This window comes from Thunnus albacares, chromosome 5 (assembly GCF_914725855.1).
Source record: "Thunnus albacares chromosome 5, fThuAlb1.1, whole genome shotgun sequence".
NCBI lineage: Eukaryota > Metazoa > Chordata > Actinopteri > Scombriformes > Scombridae > Thunnus > Thunnus albacares.
Genome location: NC_058110.1, coordinates 664,590 through 688,551, shown reverse-complemented (window position 1 = coordinate 688,551; position 23,962 = coordinate 664,590).

Below are 23,962 nucleotides of genomic sequence, written 5' to 3'. Positions count from 1 at the left end.
AATTTCGATGTGACGCCATGAAATTTCAATGCCTTATAACTTGACTCCACGTGGTCTGATCTTTTCCAAATTTCATATGCTTGTTAAGAGTCCCGATCTGAACACATGTTCAGTCTCATATTTAGCGAAAGTCATAGCGCCACCTACTGGCAACAGGAAGTATCATGCGTCGTACTTTGTCTAATTACTCCTAGGAAATTTGGCTGATGCACCTGAAATTAAGTCAGCTAATAAACAAGACCTTGGTGATGCTACATTTGGCAGCTCATGACCCAAAACTGAATGCTGTTACCATGGCGACACATCCTTCGCCATGAAATACGATACTGTTTTTCAGGGAGAAGGGATTGCTCTACAGTCATGAAACTTGACACACATGTCTAGAGTGATGTCAGCTAAAATCCTATGTGGTCACTTTGAATGGGCGTGGCAAAATGGCTCAACAGCGCCCCCTTTAAAAAATGAAACGGCTATAACTCCGGCATACATGATCCTAAGAGAGCCAAACCTTTTGTGCTTCATAAGAGTCCCGCCCTGAACGGGTCCATGTGACAATACAGGATATGAGTCATAGCGCCACCTCCTGGCAACAGGAAGTTACATGTTTTACGCTCTGACGCCCTGTGGGCAGCACGGTGATGGAATCCATATGAAATTTACTGAGAATAGCCTCAAGACCTTGGAGATCTTATATTATGAAGTTGGTGACCCTTCGTTGAAAGGTGTTGCCATGGCGACGCGGCCAATTTCGATGTGACGCCATGAAATTTCAATGCCTTATAACTTGACTCCACGTGGTCTGATCTTTTCCAAATTTCATATGCTTGTTAAGAGTCCCGATCTGAACACATGTTCAGTCTCATATTTAGCGAAAGTCATAGCGCCACCTACTGGCAACAGGAAGTATCATGCGTCGTACTTTGTCTAATTACTCCTAGGAAATTTGGCTGATGCACCTGAAATTAAGTCAGCTAATAAACAAGACCTTGGTGATGCTACATTTGGCAGCTCATGACCCAAAACTGAATGCTGTTACCATGGCGACACATCCTTCGCCATGAAATACGATACTGTTTTTCAGGGAGAAGGGATTGCTCTACAGTCATGAAACTTGACACACATGTCTAGAGTGATGTCAGCTAAAATCCTATGTGGTCACTTTGAATGGGCGTGGCAAAATGGCTCAACAGCGCCCCCTTTAAAAAATGAAACGGCTATAACTCCGGCATACATGATCCTAAGAGAGCCAAACCTTTTGTGCTTCATAAGAGTCCCGCCCTGAACGGGTCCATGTGACAATACAGGATATGAGTCATAGCGCCACCTCCTGGCAACAGGAAGTTACATGTTTTACGCTCTGACGCCCTGTGGGCAGCACGGTGATGGAATCCAGCTGAAATTTACTGAGAATAGCCTCAAGACCTTGGAGATCTTATATTATGAAGTTGGTGACCCTTCGTTGAAAGGTGTTGCCATGGCGACGCGGCGAATTTCGCTGTGACGCCATGAAATTTCAATGCCTTATAACTTGACTCCACGTGGTCTGATCTTTTCCACATTTCATATGCTTGTTAAGAGTCCCGATCTGAACACATGTTCAGTCTCATATTTAGCGAAAGTCATAGCGCCACCTACTGGCAACAGGAAGTATCATGCGTCGTACTTTGTCTAATTACTCCTAGGAAATTTGGCTGATGCACCTGAAATTAAGTCAGCTAATAAACAAGACCTTGGTGATGCTACATTTGGCAGCTCATGACCCAAAACTGAATGCTGTTACCATGGCGACACATCCTTCGCCATGAAATATGATACTGTTTTTCAGGGAGAAGGGATTGCTCTACAGTCATGAAACTTGACACACATGTCTAGAGTGATGTCAGCTAAAATCCTATGTGGTCGCTTTGAATGGGCGTGGCAAAATGGCTCAACAGCGCCCCCTTTAAAATTTCAAAATTGCAGCCCCGCCTTCCAGATTAACGTAGAAAGATGAAATTCACAGGGCACATGTATAATGTCAACACGCACAAAAAAGCCTCTTGAAGCCTTATTGTAAGTGGAACAGGAAGTCGGCCATCTTGAAAAAAATGGTACATTTTCGCCTTTTCTTGGCCATTTCGCATACCTTGTATTTTAAAGAACTCCTCCTACAGAATCCATGGTAAGGACTTAAAAATCAGTGTGTGTCATCTAGACTAGTGTATGATCATGATGGTTTGGCCGTGGCGTGGCGTTGAGTTTTGATGTTTCGCCATGACAGAGGAAATTGATATAACTTGAGTGTACACGGTTGGATCTGCCTCAAACTTTTCACAACAAGTCACTGACAAAAGCCCTTCGACTGAGCGTCACTTCGACATGCGCTGGGGTGCGAGGGCCCGATCATCGCTGCTTGCAGCTTTAATTTAACAGTTACATTTGATAAGCAGTTGTGTTGAAAGAATGTATTTCTGAAGTAGTGGGAATGTAAAGACATAATTTTTGAAGCATTTGATTTTAAGGTTTTCTTTCATTGTTAAACAATGTTTACATTGAATGCATTTATGTTATGAAGCAAGGGTTATGTTTAACTCATATTTACATTTGTTTCTGAAAGCAATCAATCTAATCATCCTGCCTAACTTTATTTCTTTTCATCCTATTAAACTTTCTTTCAGTAGATGGTTTGATATGTGTAAATAGTTTAAAGAAACAGTAAAGAAGTTTATGTATGGTTCATAATAAGTCAATTCTTCTAATTACAAACATTAACCTTCATATTAATGCTTTGTGATGTTTAAGCATACATCCTTCATTGAATCAAGTTTCCCAATGGTTTTACAAATATGATACAAGCTGCAGGACTGTTATTACTCAGAAAATATCATGAAAGACTTGAACATTATGAACATAATGTTTACAGCTTTAATGTGAAATAATAGGCAAGAGTGACTTGAAGTGTGAGCTTTTGCATGTAAAACCTCAGAATTAGACTTCCCCAAAATTTCTCTATTCAGGAGACGCAGGCTGCAAACCATCAGGCACAGCTATCAATAATTTGGCACAAAACCCTTTAGTACAAACCCAAACCTGTTTTATCCTAACTTACATAAAGCCTCAAACAGATTCCTCTTTGAGCTGGCCTCCAAGAACTTGAAAAAACTCTTAAAACATCTCCTTTATTTAATTTTTCATCTAAATATATCCATATTTAATCTTTCATTGCGACAAGTTTATTTGTTTTTGTTTTATTAGTAATATTAAGTCTCGTATTGCTACGTATAATAATTTGATTTTGAAGAAAACACATACAGTATTTTATTTTTAAGTAGATGCCACTGAAGATTTGAGCAGAGTCAGACTAAACTTTATTTGGTAGCACAGTCTGAATCCTCAAGGTTCCTCTGAGAGCAATACTGTAAACTGGAAGATAAGCCGGCCTAAAGACTCTTTCAGAGTGGCCTGAAACGGCTCGATTCTTTGTGCTTATGAAGACATACACACAGACCACAGCCTGATCCGGACTCTTTCACTGCAACACCGCTGGTGATGCTGCACCGACAACGCTGGACCTGCCAAGATGACACCACTACCACAATGAAACACCTCAACAGTGAGGCATAACATGGCTTTATGATCAAGGGTTGATGTTTGTTACATACTCCCCCCCCCCTGCTGGATGGGATATGTATAGTCCTGCTACTGATCCTCTTGTTTGTGCTCTCTCTCCCAGGTGGCCTTAAGTGGATAATTGGGGGGAGAGCCTCTCTCATCTTCCCAGCCTGATCAACAGCAGCTTGTTTTGTGTGTTTGTGCAAAGAGGGAGGTGGAAGAAGAGTTAAAACAAAGAGAGAAAGAAAACAGGAAGATGGAAAAAGTGTGTTTTTAAGGTCTTTTGTTGTTTATGTTTTATTGTTTGTTTGTGTTTTACTGTTTTAGCGTCTTATTTTTTGACAGTTTTACTCTTGTGAAGAAGTTTGTGACCTTGCTCTGTGAAAGGTGCTACACTAAATAAACTTTACTTACTTACATGTTTATCAACATAACAGAAATCATCATATTTCAATAACATGAACCAAAATGCTATGAGTCGTGTATAAATATAAATCCTAGCGGACAAAGTTGAGCTGAAGCAGAAGCCAGAAGACAATATAATCCAGGTTTAGTTAACACAATGATGTATTTGAACTCTAATTCTAATATTCTAATGTGGTAACAAACCAAAGTAGTCAAAGTATATTTCTATGATTCACTCAGAACTTTGTTACAGAGGGTTTTAATTAAGATAAGCCACTAAAATCAATTTTATTGGTGCTTTGTCTACACAATATTACACCATGCAAATAGAACTGCAGTAAGTTACTTTACTTAATAATATATGTTCAGTTTCTTGTTGATACAACTTTAGTTGTTTATGTGTCGACTGAGTTACATCTTAGTTTTTCAGATTGTACTTTCTTGTGGTGGTGTTAACGTGGACTGTATTATATAAAGAGGTGTTTCTGATATTTTGTCCACCTCATAACTTCACAAATATGGTTATAAAAACACTGCATAATCTGATCTCATACAGCATAAATAACAAGTATAATTTTTTAAAATAATTTCCATACCAACATTATATAACATTCTACGCAGGTTCTATACTCTATAAATGAAGACAGTTTTATTTAAGAAATCAAATGTTTACTTACTGTAATTACTTTAATAACTTTACTTAATTGTGGTAAAATGTGACATGGTGGCCCAGGTCTACTCCTGCTGCTAACAGTGATCAGTGCCTGCAGCATTGAAAGGTGTCGCCGCTGCTGACAGAGGCGTCATTAGTCTGCACACTTTCACCAGTCTCAGGAGCCGCACTCTCAGGTGGCTGTGTGGTTGTTCTGGTGGAAGGTCTCGCCGTAACGTTGGCGTTAGGCAGCGGTGGAGGGACATCGGTCACCGCCATGTGACGACGCTGCAGCTCCTCAATCAGCCTTTCAATTAAAAAAAAGAAAACATCATTTAGACAATGTTAAAATACATTTCAGAGAGTAAAGAAGAAGTGATGTTTGAAAAAAGACTTCCACCAACCTGCTGAGTGGATCAGCATCGTCCATAATTTGGCGAAGGAGCACGTAACTAAACACCCTGCCAGATGCCAGAAGTTCATGAACATCCCTCTTTGCCTTCTCCACCTCTGCTTCAATGGCCTCTGCTGTACTGTTCTTCATGCAGACCCTGCGCACATGTACTGAAAGGGTTTCCTGGGTTTTCATGCACACAGGACACAGCAGATAGTGCCTGTTGGGTTTACTGGAAACAGAAAAAGACATTCTTCACTTCATTTAAAGCTTACTCAGGGAGAAGTTCAGGAGCTTTCAGCAAATATGCTTCAAATCTTAGCTTGGGTAAATGACCCAATGATTTAATTTCCACCTGAATAGAGTCATTAGTCAGTCATTATGTAATAGATGTGACCAGCCATGTTTAAAATATGTGAAACTATTATCATGACTTTTACAAACTGTTATTCTGTCTCTGGCTTGTTTACTCTGTTTTAACTTGATAAGAAAATAATGTTTTACTACATTCTGTTAAAAAAGGACTTCATAAGTGTTACATACTCCCCCCTACTGGATGGGACATGTATAACCTGATACTCTATTGACCATTGGTTTGTGCTCTCCCAGGTGGACCTGATTGGATGATTGAGGGGAGGACCTATAAAGAGGGAAGGAAGGTGGCTTGGACTCTCTCTCTTTTCCATTTTCCAGCCTGAGCAGCAGCAGTTTGGTTCTTGTGTTTGTTCTGCTATGTTTTAGCTTTGCCTTTGTTATTTCTTGGTTTGTGTTGGTGAGTCTGGAAGTCCTCTTTTTGAGGCTTTATTTCTGTTAGGTTTAGTTCTTATGTGGATTTAGGTTAGAGGGGGGAGCTCAGATCCTACAGCCCTTTGTGGGCTGGTCTGGGTGTCTCCTCTTCTTTTTGTTCTTGTTGGCCGGCTCACCAGCTTCTGTTATTTTGTTGTTGTTGTTAATAAATTGGTTTAATTACTGTGGAATATCCTGTCTTTTAATCATATTGGGCCTTCTGTGGGCGAGCTGTTTTCAGAGGGTCGTAACAATAAACATTATTGTACATACAAACTAACCTCTTAATTTGGTCCCTTAGTCTGGGAACCATTGGCAAATATGCTTAAAATCTCAGCTGGTAAGTGACCTTTTGAATTTAAAAAATTCTATAGTAAGTTACTTTTTTAAGTAACTACATTGTGAACTATAAAATTGATCTTATCTTACCCCTGGGGAGACATTTTTCAGGAATGAAAAAATCTGGTAAAAAGAACAAAAGCAGGAGAAATCTTCAGTGAAGATGTGAACGCTTCTCTAGAAGACTGGATCTCTTAATGACCGATGAGCTTCTGTGGAGAGAAGAAAGTGACTGGACTAAGAGACTAAGAAGTTCATGGGCCTGGAGGGATAGCTCAGGGCTTCTGCCCTTTTCTATCCATAGTAGGTGGATTTTGTATCCTTTTGATCTTGGTCGGCGGAGGAGAGGCAGAAGGATGTGGGGGGACTCAAGAGGTTTCAGGACACATGTGGACAAAGGCACAAACAAAGCAAAACAAAACAAAACCCTTGTGTTTGGTGTGTTTTATCTACATTTATGTATGTGTGTGCATGTGGGTGATATTAAGCAGCAGGGGTGGGAAAATATTCTGTGTATCCAGGTTTGGTTAGTCAGTCATGGGGGGTTGGTGGCTGGAGGGTCTTTGGTTAGCTGTAGAATGAATGAGAGGGGGGTGTTAACTGTTAATCTTGCTTCCTTTATGGTTCGTTGGAGTGAAGGGTTGTTTGTTGCTGTCCTCAGGTATTTCAGTGCTATTGTTTGGTGTCTCTGTCTTAAGCTTTGGATTCCTGTTATGGTGTGTATATAGTGGTTGCTGATGTATGATGGGAGTCTGTGTGCTAATTTGAGTGCTTTGTTTTGGATTGTTTGTAGGCGTTGTAACTGGTTGTCAGAGATGGTGATCCAGGCGGGGACAGAGTATTCGAAGAGTGGTCGGATGTATGATAGGTAGACTTTGATGACTGTAGAGGGTGATGCGCCATGTTTTCCACAGAGGGCTTTGAGATGGTTGAGTCTATTGTTTGCTTTTTGTTCCAGGTTATTGACGTGCTTTGTCCAGGTCATGTTGTTTTGGAATGTGACTCCGAGGAATGTTGCTTCTTTACTGATATTGATTTTCTGGTTGTATAGTGTTAGATTGGCACTGTTGTTGGGCTGCAGGTGTGGGTTTTTAGTGAAGAGGACGCATTGTGTTTTGGCAGGGTTTAGTTTGATTCTCCACATGTTAGACCAGTTTTCTATTTCAGTTATGCATGTGTGGAGTTTTTTGGCTGCTAGGTTTGGGCATTTGGAACTGGACCAGTAGCAGAGGTCGTCTGCAAACTGTGAGACTTTGGCTATGGTGGCTGGGGGGTAGTATATATCAGATATGTATAGTAGAAAGAGAAGTGGACTCAGAACTGCACCCTGTGGAACTCCTGCTTGGGGGGTGAAAGGTGTTGATATGGCAGAGGCAACTTTGACTTTGATTTGGCGGTTGTTAAGAAAGCTGAAGATGGTGGATTGGGTGGGTTTTGGGAGTTTGAGATTTGTATCCAGTAGTCTGTATTTGAGTCCGTTGTGCCATACCTTGTCGAAGGCTTTTTCTATATCAAAGAATGTTGCCATGGTTATTTCTTTTTTGTTGAAGTTTCTGTGGATGTCTTCTGATAATCGGATGATGTTGTCTGTGGTGGCTCTCCCTTTTCTGAAGCCGGCTTGATGAATTCCTAGGAGGCCCATAGAGTTTATGTGGTTTGTGAGGCGTGAGGTGAGTATTCTTTCAAACAGTTTTCCAATGTGGCTGAGAAGGCTTATGGGGCGGTAACTAGTGGCATTGTGCGGGTCTTTTCCTGGTTTATGGATCATAGTGACAACAGCAACCTTCCAAGGTGAGGGGAAATGACCGGTTATGAGGCAGGTGGAGAAGAGCTGTCCAAGGTGCTGGAGATAAGCGGTTGGTGCTTGTTTGATCAGTATGGTGTCAACATTGTCCTCCCCCGGTGCTTTATTTTTCATCTTTTTCAAGTGCAGTTGTATTTCTTGGATGGTGACTGGCTTTGTGAGGGGATGGTGTTCTGTGATGGGATTGGCTGTATTTGTCTCTTTTGTGTTGTGTTTTGTCATTTCTTTATCAACCAGGTCTTTCCATGTATTGTCAAAGTGTGGGTCATTTGGGCATGAGTGGATGTTTTCAAGATGATTACGGAAGAGTGTGGCTTTTTCTTTGTTGTCACTGATGATTGTGCCTGAGCATTTGATTGGTGGTGTGTTATTGTTTTCTGAATCTCCATTTAGGCTCTTTATTTTTTGCCAGAAGGTCCAGGGATTTGTGTCCTGATTGAGTTTTCTGTAGAATGTGTTCCAGGTTTTCTGCTTGTGAAGGGTAAGTTGTATTTTAATAGTGTTTTGGAGTCTGTTTATTTCTGTTTTGGTTTGGGGTGATCTGAACCTTATGAATTCTCTTCTCAGCTTGCTCTTATGTCTTATGAGTTGGAGCAGGTGAAGGGGTAATGTCTGTGTCAGTGTTTTAGCAGGGTTTTGGGATATTGTTTCCTCTCTGGCTCGGGTGAGAAGTTGACTTGACAGCACTGCTTGTTGATCCAGACCTTGGGGGGTGGTTATGAGGGTGGTGTTCTGTAGTTTTCCTTCTATGTGTGTTCTGTATATTTCCCACTCTGCTGTTTTGTAGTTGTACTTCTTCCTTGGAGTTGCTTGCAGATGAAAGGAGAATGTTGTGAGGACAGGTAGGTGGTCGCTGGAGAGATGATTTGTGGTGGAGAACTTATGCAGTTTTGAAGCCAGATCAGGGGAGCATATGATCAAGTCCAGAATGTCTGTGCTGCCTGTTTGGGGGGATGTATAGGTGGGTTCGTTTGTGTTGATGATTGACAGATTTGTGCTATTCAGGATCTGTTTGAGTGCTATGCCACTTTGATTTGTTTTCCTGCAGTGGAAGTCTACATGCTTTGCATTGAGATCTCCCATTATGAGGGAGTGGCTGGGGTTGGAGATAGCGTTAAACAGTGCAGCTGAAGGTTTTATTCCAGGGGGACAGTAAATGCTGGTGACTGTAATAGGGTGATGTGAGTGGATTTTCATTTTGGTTGCAATGTATTCATTTCCTTGTAGTTCTTCTGGTGAGAGGCCGAAATCCATTTCACTGTATTCAATGTTATTTCTGATCAAGATTGCTACTCCTCCTCCATGTCCTGTCTGCCGTTCTTTTCTTATGATGTTGTAGCCAGGGATCTGAATTCGTGATTTGGTTGATAACAGTGTTTCATTTATGGAAGCCACAGAGACATTCTTCTCGTTCAGCAGTTGGATTAGCTCCTCTTTGCTTCCCCTTATTCCTCTAATATTTATGTGTAGAAAGGTGGTGAGGGCCATTATGAAGAGTGTTAGAAGGAACAAAGAAAATGACTGGAAATAGACATCTGTTGTCTTACAGAGAATGACACACACTTCATATATTGAAGTGTGTGTGTTTCCTGATGGTTTGGAGTACTTCCTCTATTTTCTTGTCGTCCATAGTGAGTTTTTTTAAGTCATCACGCAGATGAGTGAGGTGGGTGCCATCATTAGGGTGCAGGCTTGGGGGGTTAGTGGTAGTGGGTTTTCCGGCTGAGGGTTTGGCAGTTGGTGTCTTTTTGGTTGATGGGGTCATGTATGAAAGGTAGACTGGACAGGTCTTGGAGGCAGCGGAGTGTTCGCCTGCACAGTTGGCACACTTGGCTTCTCGCTTGTCTTTTGTGCAGGTTTTGTGGTGGTGGTTTTCTCCACATCTCAGGCATACGACTGGGTTGGTGCAGTTGATTGAGATATGGTTGAATTGTTGGCATTTATAGCACTGTTTGATGGTGGGTGGAGGTCGTGCCTTCTCTACTCTATACTGAAAAAGGTCCATGTAAAAGCCCTCATGGAGAAGGCTAGCAGCTTGGTCTGGGTTGGTGAGCTGGATCTTGATGAAAGTGGTTGGCTGTTGAGTGGATTTGCTTGTAATTCTGTGTATTCTGGAGATGTAGATGCCTTGTTTGTCCAGTTCTTCTTTGACTTGTGTCTCTGTGATGTTTGTGTGAATACCTTTGATGACCAGCAGTTTTGTAGGGGTTTCAGATGGGGGCATAGAGCTGTGTTTGCATGCTAGCCTGCAAGTGAAGTGTGCTTCATTAAATGCTCCCTCGGGCCATGGTGAGAGCAGAGAGTTCAGGGAGGGAATGTCCTTGGGGAAGATGAGAATATTGCCATTTCTCATGTGGACCAGTTTTTGAAGTTGGGCTTGTGGCTTGAGTCTTTGTATTTCCTTGAGGATGGATTGGTTGGTTGAGAAAGAGTTGTTAGGGGTTTTGTAGTTTTCTATTACAACAGGTGTAAGGTGTTGGTTCTCTGTCGACTCCCGTCTTGCTCTTTTCCTGGGGCCTGTATTAAATGCTTGATATTTGTGCATGTTTGTGCTTACAATGTCCGAGTAGCTGGCAGAGAGTGGTGGGAGAGGAGTGTGTGGGTCTTGTCCATTCAATAGGATCTGCTCCATGGTGGTTAGAGTGGATTGCATCTGTGTAGTGACATTGTTGAGGGGGGTGGATTGGGTGTATTTGCTGAGTTCAGAGAACAAGTGGTTGATTTGGTCAAAAATATTCTTGATGATGAGGTTGTCAATTTTATCAGTGGTCGGAGGGACTGATGTCTCAGCAGAAGTGGATGGTTTTGAATTTGGATTGGATGCAATGACTGCCTGTTGGTCAGTTTAGGGGGGTTTGGATAATTTCATAGGTGGCAGTGCTTTTTCTTTGGTGGTTGGATTGGGTTCTAGAGGTGTGATGGGATCCATTCTTTCCAAGTTTTGGAGTGTTTTGGTGATGAAGCTGCGTACTGCTGGGGAGTTGGGGCTCTTTCTCACTTGTGTGGATTTCTGTGTTTTGGGATCTGGCACTTGTTTCTTTCTTTGTGGTCTTTCATTTGATCCAAAAGCTGCAGTCCATATTTGTTTCCTTTCCATGGCATTGGTTGGTTGTGCAGTAGCCATATTGCTTCAGGAATGAAATGGAGTGAGTGGGTGTAGGGGGAAGCTGCTGCTTTAAGTGCGGTGAAGAGAGGGGGGGGAGAAAAAAAAAAAAAAAGTGCTTTGTGAACCTGTGAAACTTAACACAAAAAGTGCCTTGGCCACCACATTCGTTTATACCTCTGATTTGTCTGCTTTGTCCATGGAGGAGGCCAGGGAGGCTCTTAAGCCGTGTCCGGGATCGGCTTCACAAGGCTCCCGTACGGACAGGAGTCACAAGCGCTGTGTGTGGCGCGTGATTCCTGTGTCGGATCGCTCGATTTGTCGCTGAAATCCAGGTATAATGCCGTGTAGGTGACGTGACGATGCAGCTGTAAAGCTGTAAGGTGACGTGGGGGAACTCCGTGCAGGTGGAGGGCGAGTCGATATCGCGCGTAAACAAGTTGAAAGTCGAGATGTCGTGTGTCAAGTGACTCAAGTGACTGGACATCTGGTGGCCTCATCTTATATGTCTGACAGTCCCGCCCACATTCCTGCATTAGCATTTAGCATTAGCATGCACACCTGAGGGGGGGGGGGGTGGACATAATACTCTGTGCTTGAAAATGTCAAATAAAGTTAAATGTGTTTCTTTGTTTTTATTTTGATTACTCATAGTTTTGAAAAGAAAAACTTGATTTATCAAAGGTAAATGGTGACTAACTAAAGCTGAGTCTTTCAGCATATAAGGTGATCCCCCCCCCCTGCCACTTGGCAAGGAGGCCACTGTCAGCCGTTGGCAGCAGTAGGAGAACTTTCTGGCCCTCCTGGAAAACTCTCCATCTAGAAGCCGTGTCATACCTCTGCTTCTGTCGCTCCTGTGCTTGGCCCAGATTACCATTGGCCAGTTCTTGAAATTGGTCCAGTTTGTCTCTCATCTTCAGGACGTATGAGAGCTCACTGCACTGCTGTTGTGGCATGGGGCCCTCCCAGGCCTCCTTCAAGACATCCATTGGACCCCTCACTGAATGTCCATACAGCAGCTGAAAAGGTGAAAACCCAGTTGATGATTGTGGGACTTCTCTATACGCAAACAACAAGAACGGAAGCCACTGGTTCCAGTCTGACCCTGAATCATTCACAAATTTCCTCAGCATGGACTTAAGAGTCTTATTAAAGCGCTCAACGAGGCCATCTGTCTGGGGATGGTAGGGACTGGTCTTCACACCCTGAATCCCCAGCAGCCTGTACACCTCCTTCAACAGGCTTGAAGTGAAATTGGTGCCTTGGTCAGTGATGATCTCCTTTGGGATTCCAAGTCTGGAGAACAGCTGAATGAGGCAGTTGACAATCTGGCGGGCCTTAATCTTCTTCAAAGGAAAGGCTTCAGGATATCTTGTAGCATAATCGCAGACTACCAATATGTACTTGTGGCCTGCACTACTCCTTTCTAGTGGGCCTACAATGTCCATGGCAATACGGGAAAAGGGCGTATCAATGATGGGCATGCTTATCAGGGGAGCCCTATCTCCTTTCCTGCCCGGAGCTGTTAACTGACACTGTGGACAAGACTGACAATATTTTACTGTGTCAGCATACTGCTGGGGCCGATAGAAACGAGGAACCATCCTAGAAAATGTTTTTGCCTGTCCTAAGTGTCCTGCCCAAGGGATTGAATGGCTCAGGTTAAGGACTGTGGGCCTCAAACTCTGGGGAATGACTAGCTGATCACCAGTCTGACTACGACGATACAACATGTCTCCCTTGACCACAAATGCTTCCCTTTCTCTCCCTGTCACCTGGGTTGACTCGGGCACACATCTAGAAAACAAAGTTGTAAGGGTGGGGTCTTGTGTCTGCAGCTTAGCAATGTCACTAGAAATGGCAAATAGGTCAGACTGTAAAGGCTCAGACACATGCTCAGCTACCTTTGTCCCCCTCACTCTGTCCTGTCTCCTCTGGCTCCTGCTCTTCCTCTCCTTAAGCTGTTTGGTGTGCTCAACCCCAGGCACTTCCTCCTTTGCAAACGGTAACTCCTCCCATGCCACTGTTGAACTAGCCTGTTCCTGCTTACTTTTGGACCTGGTGACCGCTAGCAAACTTTCACTGGTGCAACTAGCCCTAGCCTCACGAGACTGCTTAGCTATCAATTCAGCAAGGATGGGAAGATCACAGCCTAACACAACCTGATAGGGCAGTTGCTCAAATACCCCTACTGACAGCAAGTAGAGTTGGCCTTCAACCTGGATAGCTACCTTAGCTATGGGGTAACCTACTTTGTCACCATGAACACAGAAAACATCCACTGTCCCTCCACAATAAACAACATCCCTATGGAGACTATCCTGTCTGACTAGGGTGCGATTACTTCCTGAATCTAGAAGAGCTACGCAGGGTCTGTCTTCAATTAACACACCTATTGTAAGCTCCTCACATTGACCTTCTGAGACCTCCTCCCTCCCCGGCTCACTGACCAGTAACTTGGGAGCAAAACACATGTAGTTTTTACTAACATGGCCCTTATTACACTCTGCCTTAAAATGACCTGTCTGACCACAAGAGTGACACACTAAGAGGGCTTTGTTTCTAGGCTCAAATTTAGCTGAATTTGAGGGGAAGGAACTATGTCTTGTGTTTCTGGCTCTAAGGTCACTCCCACCAATAGGCTTACCCAAGGGTGTGGGTGGGCGGGATTTGGCTGGGAGGTACTCTTTTGATGGACGGCGGGCAGCCAGGAAAGCTTCAGCCAATTCTGCTGCTTCTTTGGAGGTCTTTGGGTTCCGTTCTTTAATCCAGGTGCGAAGCTCAGGATTCAGGACTTTGAGGAACTGCTCCATGATAATGGTATCTCCAATTTGTTCCTTTGTCTTTTCTTTGGGAGCCATCCACTTGTCATACAAGTCCTTAAGGCGGACCTGCAGCTCTCTAGGTGTCTCCTCTTCTGCCGGCACACTGGAACGGAACCTCACTCGATAGGTCTCTGCACTGATTTCAAACTTCTTCAAAACAGCACACTTTACTTTTGCATAATCCATGGTGTCATCAATGTCCATAGCTACATAAGCAGAACGGGCTCGACCGGTTAGCAGTGGAGCCAGGTGAAGAGCCCACTCTCCCTGAGGCCACTGACAGGCATGAGCAATTCTTTCAAAGGTGATTAAGTAATGTTCAATGTCCTCACCTTCACTGTATGGCTGCATTTTGGGGCTTTTCCAGCCAGGAAGCCTCACCAGACCGGAATGCTGTCCTCCATTAGCCAACTGTGTTAGATCAACCTCAGGCCTGCCTTGGATTGCTGGGATGTGAGGAGGCTCGGCTGTAAGCTCTACAGAGGGGGCGGATGGGGTTGCTGAATCTCCCATCAGCTGCTGACGATCCTGGCGGTCCTGTTGCACCTCATGTTGGAGCTGGGCAAACTGGTGCTGGATTCGCTTCCACCTCTCCTCCTGTCGCTTGCGCTCCTGATCTATCCTGACATCGCTGTCAGCCTGCTGTTGCATCAGACATCGTAGAAGACTTGTCAGTTCAGCCATACTTTCTTTCTCCTGGGCTTGACCACCTGCTGCCCCCTGCTGGTCACAGACATCTTGAGACACTTCTGGAAGACACTCAGTTGCTTGAGGTTTCTTTTGTCTGGTTGACATTTTCTTCGCTGCCTCCTACTGGCCTGGATCCCACCACTGCCACCAAATGTGGTGTAGCCTGACCGGAGTGGCTGGTCACTTGGTAGGAGGCAGACACAGGAAACCTTATCCAGGTATCACAAGGTGGTTTATTTACAAGAAAAAGTGGCACCATGCTACACATGTAACAAAACAACAAAAAACAAAAAAACAACTAAATAGTTAACTTGGCCTAACTGATCAAAACTCAACTCATATCAACTGAACTTATATTAACTTATCATCATGTGCACACAGCTACACACTGATGTACTAACCCCCCGACAGCCAAAAAGCAACTGCTTAAATAGACCCTTCCATCAGCAGTCCATCAGAGTCAATCTGGGCTGTACCATTGCTGCAGGTGCATCCCATGTCTCTGCTAAAACAGGTCAGAGATAAAGTTATTCACTCTTACCAACCTCCATGGTGAAACACTTCATCATAGCTCACCACACAACACACTTCCAACCATACATACACTGATCAAAGTCACAGTAAATAACTCACTTAACATAATTAACTACCACCCCCGCCACATTATCCAACCCAGTGACATCACCAATGATGTCACCCAGTGTATAAATACAGGCCATTGTTGGGTGCCTCCTCCTTTTGTCTGTGGAGCACATGGTGAGTATGGTAAGTAACACAGAAAGAATAGGATTGAATTATCTTAACCCAATAAACAATAACTAAACTTAACAATACTTGTCGGTGTTTTACTTGAACCAAAAATGTTGCTGGTATGTGAACTGTAACCAGACATAATGCAAACCACAAACAAACCCGGGATAGTATGTGTCTGCAAGTTACAGATTGATCATAAACATGTGGCTAAACAAACAATTACCAAGCATGGTTAAATGTGTGAGCTATGTGGCATTGATGGTGAAAGTAGGGACAAATGGTGTGTTCTCACCCACTTTGTCACATACAGTTATATGGGTACACTTTGTAAATATTTGTGCATTATATGATAACCTAAAGACTTTTCTTATTGTTAAAGTAGAAGCTCTGTACAGAAAACAATGAAGTGGAGGTGCTTTAACTGTCTCTGTGTGTATGAAACACAGTTATGACTGAAGTCAATTTTTGAATGAAAGACATAACATGGGGCTGTCTGAAACCTACCTCACAATCTGTGGGCCTCTGTTCAGCTGTCTGTGTGCCTCTAACACACATGTAAACTTCCACCATTCCCCCACAGGCTGGTGCAGCGGAGCAGGAGCCATGTCAGATGTTTAGCACCACCCGATGGTCACTGCCTAGATGACACACAGGCAACAATTTAGAAAGAAAAGTACAGCCTCTTGACATCTTATCAAGTTTGTATAAGCTACAATCATAGGTGGAAGAATGGTAAATGGACTGTACTTGTATAGCACCTTTCTAGTCTTCCAACCACTCAAAGTGCTTTTTACACTATGAATCACATTCACACACATTCACACGCTGAATGGGTACAGGGGCGACCATGCAAGGTCCCCACCTGCCCATCAGAGGAAGCTAACCATTCACACACATTCATACACTGATGGTTCAGCCATCAGGACCAATTTGGGGTTAAGTGTCTTGCCCAAGGACACATCGACATGTGGACTGGAGGAGCCGGGAATCGAACCGCCGATCTTCCGATTAGTGGACGACCCGCTCTACCTCCTGAACCACAGCCGATCTGAAGTAATCAGATCCTTTACTGCACTAAACGTAGTGATAGATCAAACACAATACCAACAGAAAAAGGGCATGTAAACTCCATCTACTCTAATAGATCAACTTAGAAAAGATCCCACAACATGACTTTGTGGTCACGTCATGTGATACCTGTGTGTGATACGTACAGCTCAGCTGACCATCAGACTGAACACTAGTGGGTTATTTCATGAGATATTATCATCAATGGAAGGAAAAACTTCAGGCACTGATGAATGGAGCAGGAACAAAAACACTAGGATTCAATTAAAAGCCTTTATTCAAAACACGGCTCCTTACAATAAAACATGATCTGTTTCAACTTTAAAGGTCCAAAAGACTGAACAAAAAACAAGCAAACATGAACATATGATTATGCAAGAATGTCAGTTTGTCAGAATGAGACTGAAGCACAGGGCTGTCTATAAAGCCAAGTGTCCAGTTAGCTCTCCTCACTGACATGTTAATGAGTCTTTAAAGTCTCAGTGTCTCGTCAGCGGTGGTTCAGAGGTTGTTGTTCTTTTCTTTTTGTGAAGAAGACTTTCTTGAGGAAAATAGCAGGACGAGTAAGTACTGATTCATTTTCACTACTTGATCTTTTAATTTGTGTTTTCTGCTTGATTTGTGACATTTGTGACAAATTAAAATCTAAATTCAGTCCTCCAGAGAGATAATACTTTTTATTGCTGTGTTCATATCAGAGCGTGTGTTTCTGTATTTGGAGAAGTTTACCGATGCTATGGCTGTGCTAGGCTGGAAAGTCAATACTTGTTGCAAAGAAGATCATTTAAGCTTTAATTTGATGCTGAACATGTTTGATTTAAAGCAGGTTTAACAGAAATACAGGAGGATAGGTACAATTATAAATGTAGGTTGGCTGAGGGTCTTTTGAAAACAGCTAAATGTAAACGTCATTCAGCAGCGTGCTGCTAGACACCAGAAAGTCTCAAATGAACAATGTTGGAGTCGGATCATGTGAACCTGAAAGACCAGGTTAACTCTAGAGAACATATGGCTGCTAATAATAGATGAATGCAGAACTGTGTAACAATATACATTAAATACAAACAACAATACATAACTTAATTCAATCAATTAACATCAATACGTCAACAGTGAACAAATAAATACATGAAATAGAAATATTTACAAAGCTGTGTGAAAAAAGAAATGAAGACACAAGGAGAAATATATACTAACATAAACAAACAACACTGAGGAGTCTCAGTATAATATATAATTAATATTATTAATAATATACAATATAATTACTATATATAATGTTACAATTAAAATGGCGGGCTTATATCTTTACACAAAGAGATAATACTAATACTACTACTAATAATAATATAGATATAATTATACTATAGATAATGTGCAGACATGTATAGATAACAATGCTACTCATTGTCACTGGTGTCTCGGCTGGTGTTACTGGGGGAACAGCTGCTTGGTACTGGGCAGAAGATATTTTGCTGATGTGTACAACCTGATAGTTTGTTTGTTTGGTGGCTTTTAACAGGATTTAAAAAGGCAATTGTAGAGAAAAGATTGGCATTACTAAATGACTGGGCTGTTTCTGTGGAAAGCTAATTAGGGATATTGAAAAAAATATATATAAACATTAACAGCTGGTTAAAAAGTAACACAAATGATTTTATTATCAATTTTCAATGTTTTATCTGCTATAATGTATTATGTATGAATATAGCATCTTCCTAAATTGCATTATAATTAGTGTTATGATTTTAGTTCATTTTCAGTTGTTCCCTGTCTTGCTGCTTCAGACTGCGTTTTCCTGATTCACGTCCGCAGCGGGCCTACGGTGGCCGGCGTGAATGTGGGACTAGCCCCTCTCTCACAATCATGGATGTATAATAAGAGCTCTTATAATACATCTATGCTCACAATGCAATGTGTGTTGTACGTGGGAAGATATGAGTGTTCATGTGTTCAATGTAGATGTAGATGTGATGACATGTGGGGCAGACAGCCCGCCGCCCCGCAGCAGCGTCATTTGAAATATTTTAAATGACGCTGCAGTGCGGCTACAGCGCGAGCTTGAAATTTACAGTCGGCAACAGAGGGGAGACTTTCCTCCAACGCTAGCAAACTTGAATGAATTAAGTGGATTTCATAACCAAGCACAGGGTACAAAGCCTTTATTTGGAGGAGAAACTGGATTTAAAGCGCCTCGGAGCCCAGCAGCCACGGAGTACTGTCATCACTCAAACTGCTGGTTAAATTAACCGCGGGAGGAAAAACCGCCATGCTGCCCTTTTCTGAGCCGTCAGCTGGTAAGTGAAAGTATATTTTGGTGGTTCTGGTCCGTGCATTGGCCATATTGTTGTGCTGGATCGATTGATGTAGATGGTGACGAGTGTCAGTGTGTCCGTGCTTATCTACTGAGGTTGTTGTCATAAAGTTGTTGTCACAGAATAGATTAGTATCCTTAAAAAGTTGTCTTTGCACTTCGTTGTAGTGTCGAGCTCTTTGCTGTTCGTTCATGGCCATGTAGGCTGATTTGTTCTGAGCTTGGCTGTGTCGGCTTATGACGATATAATATCGCATTATTAATGAATCAATATTTCAGAGAGGTTGTGCTTCAGTGATGCGTTCAGGCGCCTCGTTCCTGAACGCATCACTGTCGTGAGTCAACCAGCCAACTTCAGCTAATGCTTTCTAGAGATCGTGGCTTTTCCCAAACTGAATAAATACAACACATATAGACACAAAACTGCTTTGCTAGCTCAATCTCGTTCTAACTAAGATATTCGTTGAGAAAAATATTTTTTCCATGGACAGATTTAGCTACTACGTCCGCAAACTTCACATATATTTGTAAGCTAGTAGCGCCACAGCACCGGCACAGCTGATGGAGGATGCTGGAGTGGAAGCTGAGATAAACTCTCAACTGAAGGGAAAATGGTTAAGTTTAGCTGTGTGTGGGGGAGCCAGATAATGATGAAGAGTGAAGAAGGGTTCAGGTTTTTCTGTGTGTGTGTGTGTGTGTGTAACTCGTCTCAGTCTCAGAGTTCAATCCACCCAGTAAAGGGTCCGTTTTGTTTTCCCCACAACCCCTAATCAGTTCAGTTCAATCCACTTTCACAAACATTAACTCAAAACTCCACTCCGGGTTTTCACCGCAGATCCCCCACAAAACAAAACAAACCAAAGACACTAGCAAAGCCACACATAATATTTTTAGTGATAAGGCTTTTTTCATTTGAACACGGCTAGGTGTGCTGTTCTAAATGTCTAGTTGACCAATCAGATTGCTCGGTGGGAACTACGTGTTGTGTAATTCAGGCTTGTGACAGTGGTGATGTAACTTGTGTAATTTCTCTCTCTCTCTTCCTCTGGTTATGTGTACAGGACCTGCTAGAAGCCACTTTGTTGTTAAAAGTGTTTTGTGGAGCCATGCATGGACCCATAACATGTTAAAAACACATCAGTAGCAAGAGCAAGTACTGTAGTTTTCCTGGTATGTAGCCTATTTATTGAAGTAGTTGTTGCCCCACCAGTTTTTTAAAAACACCACTGCTCATGCCAATGTGTTGCTCAGTTCTCAATCGTTGGTGATTCCACTGTCTGACAAACTCAAGGCAAGATTGCTGGATTCTTCCGAGATAAACATAATGTAATGCTCAGACTTGCACTTCATTATTTGAATCAAGAATTCCTACACTCTCCATGTATTGAAATAGTTGTCAGTAGAAGTCAGAGACAACTCTATTGCCATCCGCCCACAGCCTCTCAATCTGTTGATTATGAACACTTCTAGCAGCTATATAACTCCCCCGGTCCACACCCCTGTTCTCAATCATAAACCTTGCCACATCTACATTTTCTCCCACTCTGTCCCCTCTGACTCTGAGTGGCAAACCAAACTGAGATACACCATTGCAGAAAAAAGAGAGAACAGTTGAAGCACGCTTGTTTGTGCAACGTTCCAAATAAACGACTGTAGCCATCAATGCATCCATGGAAAACAAATCTCCAGGCGATCAGTTTGTGATTGGAGTCAATGTGCCTGTAATGAAAATGGAAAACAAGGTTAAAGTGACTACAGAACACATATACAACTGCACGGTTGGTCTTCATCTAGAGACTGATCAGCCTACTACGCTGTTTTATCTCTGTTGTATATAGTAATGGGTGTAGCCGTCTGTCCGTGTGTTAGCATTGTGGCCGGATTTGCACAAAGCTTTGTAGAAGGTTCATTGTAGGTCAACTGAGAATTGATTAAATTTCTACAATCATCCACCAAATGGGGGCGCTGTAACCCTGACCAATCACTAAAAGGCGTAACTTCCAAACGCATTTCACGTAACACCACAAAACTTTGTAGAAAGGTTGGACATGGGCCGAGGAAGAACTGATTAACTTTCCACCTGGATTGTCCTTAAATGGATATTTCACTTTAGTAAAACTTGTCAAAATTCAGCAGTCTTACCTCTATCAAAGTGCATCTACAAGTAAGCTAGTGATCACTGCTGTCCTTGTTGTCTGCCCTCAACACCACCATTTCTCCCAGGTGTCAGGCTCCTCATTCACTTCCATTCATTTTAGGGACCTAGTCTAAATATTATACTGGTGGTGTTGAAAACAGATAACGGGGACAGCAATGGTCACAAACTTACCCTTCGATTGCTTTAGATGTGGGTAAGACTACTGAATTTTGGTGGAGGTGGAGTGGGGGACAGAGGAGGACGGGTGCCTGCTGTCCTCTGCATCTCTTACATTGGACTTAATGTATTTCATTTTTTTTCATGCTAATCTGTGATTGGCCATGACACGTAAAATTTCGCTCCAAGGGACGACGTCCTCTCTAACCAATCAACAACCAGAATGCAATATTGACATCAAGTTGGTCCAATGATAGTTTCCAGATTTCATCTTCAATTCTCTCCACTGTAAGGCAGAGTAGCAGCAGTAGATAGCGCCTTGCGTTAGCCAACGCAACAGTTAGCTTGTTGTAGCAGCCTTTGTTGCTAATGATATCAGACTGGTTCAGCAGCAGCCACAAAGTTCTGTTAACTAACAAACAAGATGACCAACAGCTACAAATGGACGTTATGACATGAATATTTCATCTCCATGATAGAAAGAAGAAGACATCCGATAACGTGAGTCAGATACAGCTTCTCTCTCTCTGTCTCTTTGGTCACTAATTTCATCTCTGATGGTTAAAGGTCTTTCTGTGTGGCTTTTTTGTGTTTTTTATCTCCTTAACAAGAATGCAGCAGAGATCATATAATGTGTTGTGGGTAATGTTAGTTTGCTTGTTGATGTTACAGTGAGCTGTCTGGACTCATTCATTGTTTTTAATTGAGTGGTTGTTCAGTCACCTGTTGATGTGTGATTAGTGAATGAGTGCAGGAGGTCTGGCTGCTGCTTCTGACAGTTTCTTTAGTTCCTTTTTAAGCTGAGCCGTATATTGAGTAATAAGCTTAAAGTAACTAGAATAACAAGTGTTTACTAGTGGTGTAACTGAACCATCACGGGGTTTAGCCTGCAATACATGCCCTAAATCTTTCTCCTCACAGAGGAGCCTCTCGGCCCATCAGAGGAGGAAACACCTGGGCTTGTATGCCAGCAAGGCAAGAGAGCGGAAGGCTAAGGCGGCAACCGTCAGTGGGTGGACCCAGGCCCAACTGGCAACCCTAGAGCGCGTACACAACGACCTCGGCGGAAAATCTGGGTTCCTCGAGGCAGCGGTTTCGGCCCTCCCCCACTACACCAAGGCCCAGATACAGCGAAAATGGAGGAGCCTCAGGAGGCTGAGGAGAAAAACTGTGGATAAGTCCCCCACAGCGGTTGCCTTAGGGAAGTTGCCGGACATCACTGAGGAGCTGCCTCCCAGAGCCCCGGTGGCCCTGGTCAAGGAGCACCTTGCAAAGACCTTGCAGGTGAACAGTGCTGATGGCGTGTCACCACTGACCTCCTCCTGCAAGGCAACCAACTGTTATATGAGGAAAGTACTCGCGAGACTGCGGATTCGGGGCCACCCTCGAATCGTGAGTACGGGAAGGAAGACCTGGTCGGATCGTCAAAAACGCCTCAAAATGAACAAGAGGCTCCGATACAAGAACTTGCAGACGCTGTATCGGAGCAACAGAAGCTCTGCTGCGAGGTTGGTGCTCGATGGCAGGGAACAAACGGTCTGCCGTATTGATCCCAGACTGGTCACTGAGACATACAAGGGGATATGGGAGAGAGACGACAGTTTCGTGGGCCTTGGTCAGTTCGCCTCCTTGCCAGAGGCGGACAACTTGTCCCTATGCCCTCCCATCTCACCGGCTGAGGCGCTACAGGCACTTCAGAAGATGGACCAGGTGAGTGCGCCTGGTCCTGATGGCGTTGGACACAACGTCCTACTTATGTGGGACAAGAAGGGCGAGAAGCTGGCGGACCTGTTCAACGCCATACTGTACAGTGGGCGGTTGCCGAGGTGCCTCAAACAGAGCCGAACCACCTTGATCCCCAAGTCTAGCGATCAGAGTAAAGCCGGCGACATTAACAACTGGCGCCCGATTACGATCGGCTCAGTAGTCTTGAGAGCGTTCTCAAGAGTCTTGACCATGAGACTGACCGAGGCCTGCGCCATCCACCCTCGTCAGCGGGGCTTCACAGAAGCGCCAGGCTGCTCCGAGAACCTGTCCATCCTCGACGGACTTATCCTGGTGAGTGCACAAACACTCTCCAACATACAGGGTGACACCATGTAGCTGAGTGAAATCCTGTGAAAAATGTTATATAACTCATTCCTCAGAGACACACATCCAAAGGGGTACGTCTATTTGAAGGGGAGGTATCAGCACTGTGGAGAAGTCCAGATTATATATATATATATATATATGGCAGGAGAATATACTCTCCGATTACAGGCTTCTCTATAATATTGTAAAAATATACTATATGAACAGCAATATGGGTTTAGATCTAATAGGGAAACTTGGAGCTTGTGGAGGAAATATCACCTGCAATAGAAAATAAGGAATATGCAGTGGGAGTATTCATGGATCTCAAAAAGCATTTGATACAGTTGACCAGGACTTATTATCCAAGAAATCAACAAATACTGAAGGTGACTTGTGGGGTTCCCCTGGGCTCAGTGTTAGGACCATTGTTGTTTATTTTGTACATAAATAATATATGTAAGGTTTCCAAAATATTAAACTATATTTGCAGATGATACACATTTATTTTGTCACAGTAATAATTTGGAACAACTTTTGGATACAGTGGAAAAAGAACTGGAAATGCTAAAGAGTGAAACACTTAAACTAACTAAGACTAATTTAACTTTATAATATTTGAGAAGTGTTCAACTAACTCATACAGGAAACCCATGATGAATGATGTTGAATAGAAAGAGTGAAATTAAATTTGTTGGAGTAATATTGGATAATAAATTATGATTGAAGCCACATAAATTATATCAAAGCTAAAAGTCAATTTCAATACTATATAAAGATCCTCTAAATAAAGTTTTGTTATCCACCTTATGCTGTTCCTTCATAGTCCCACATATAACTTACTGTGTGTG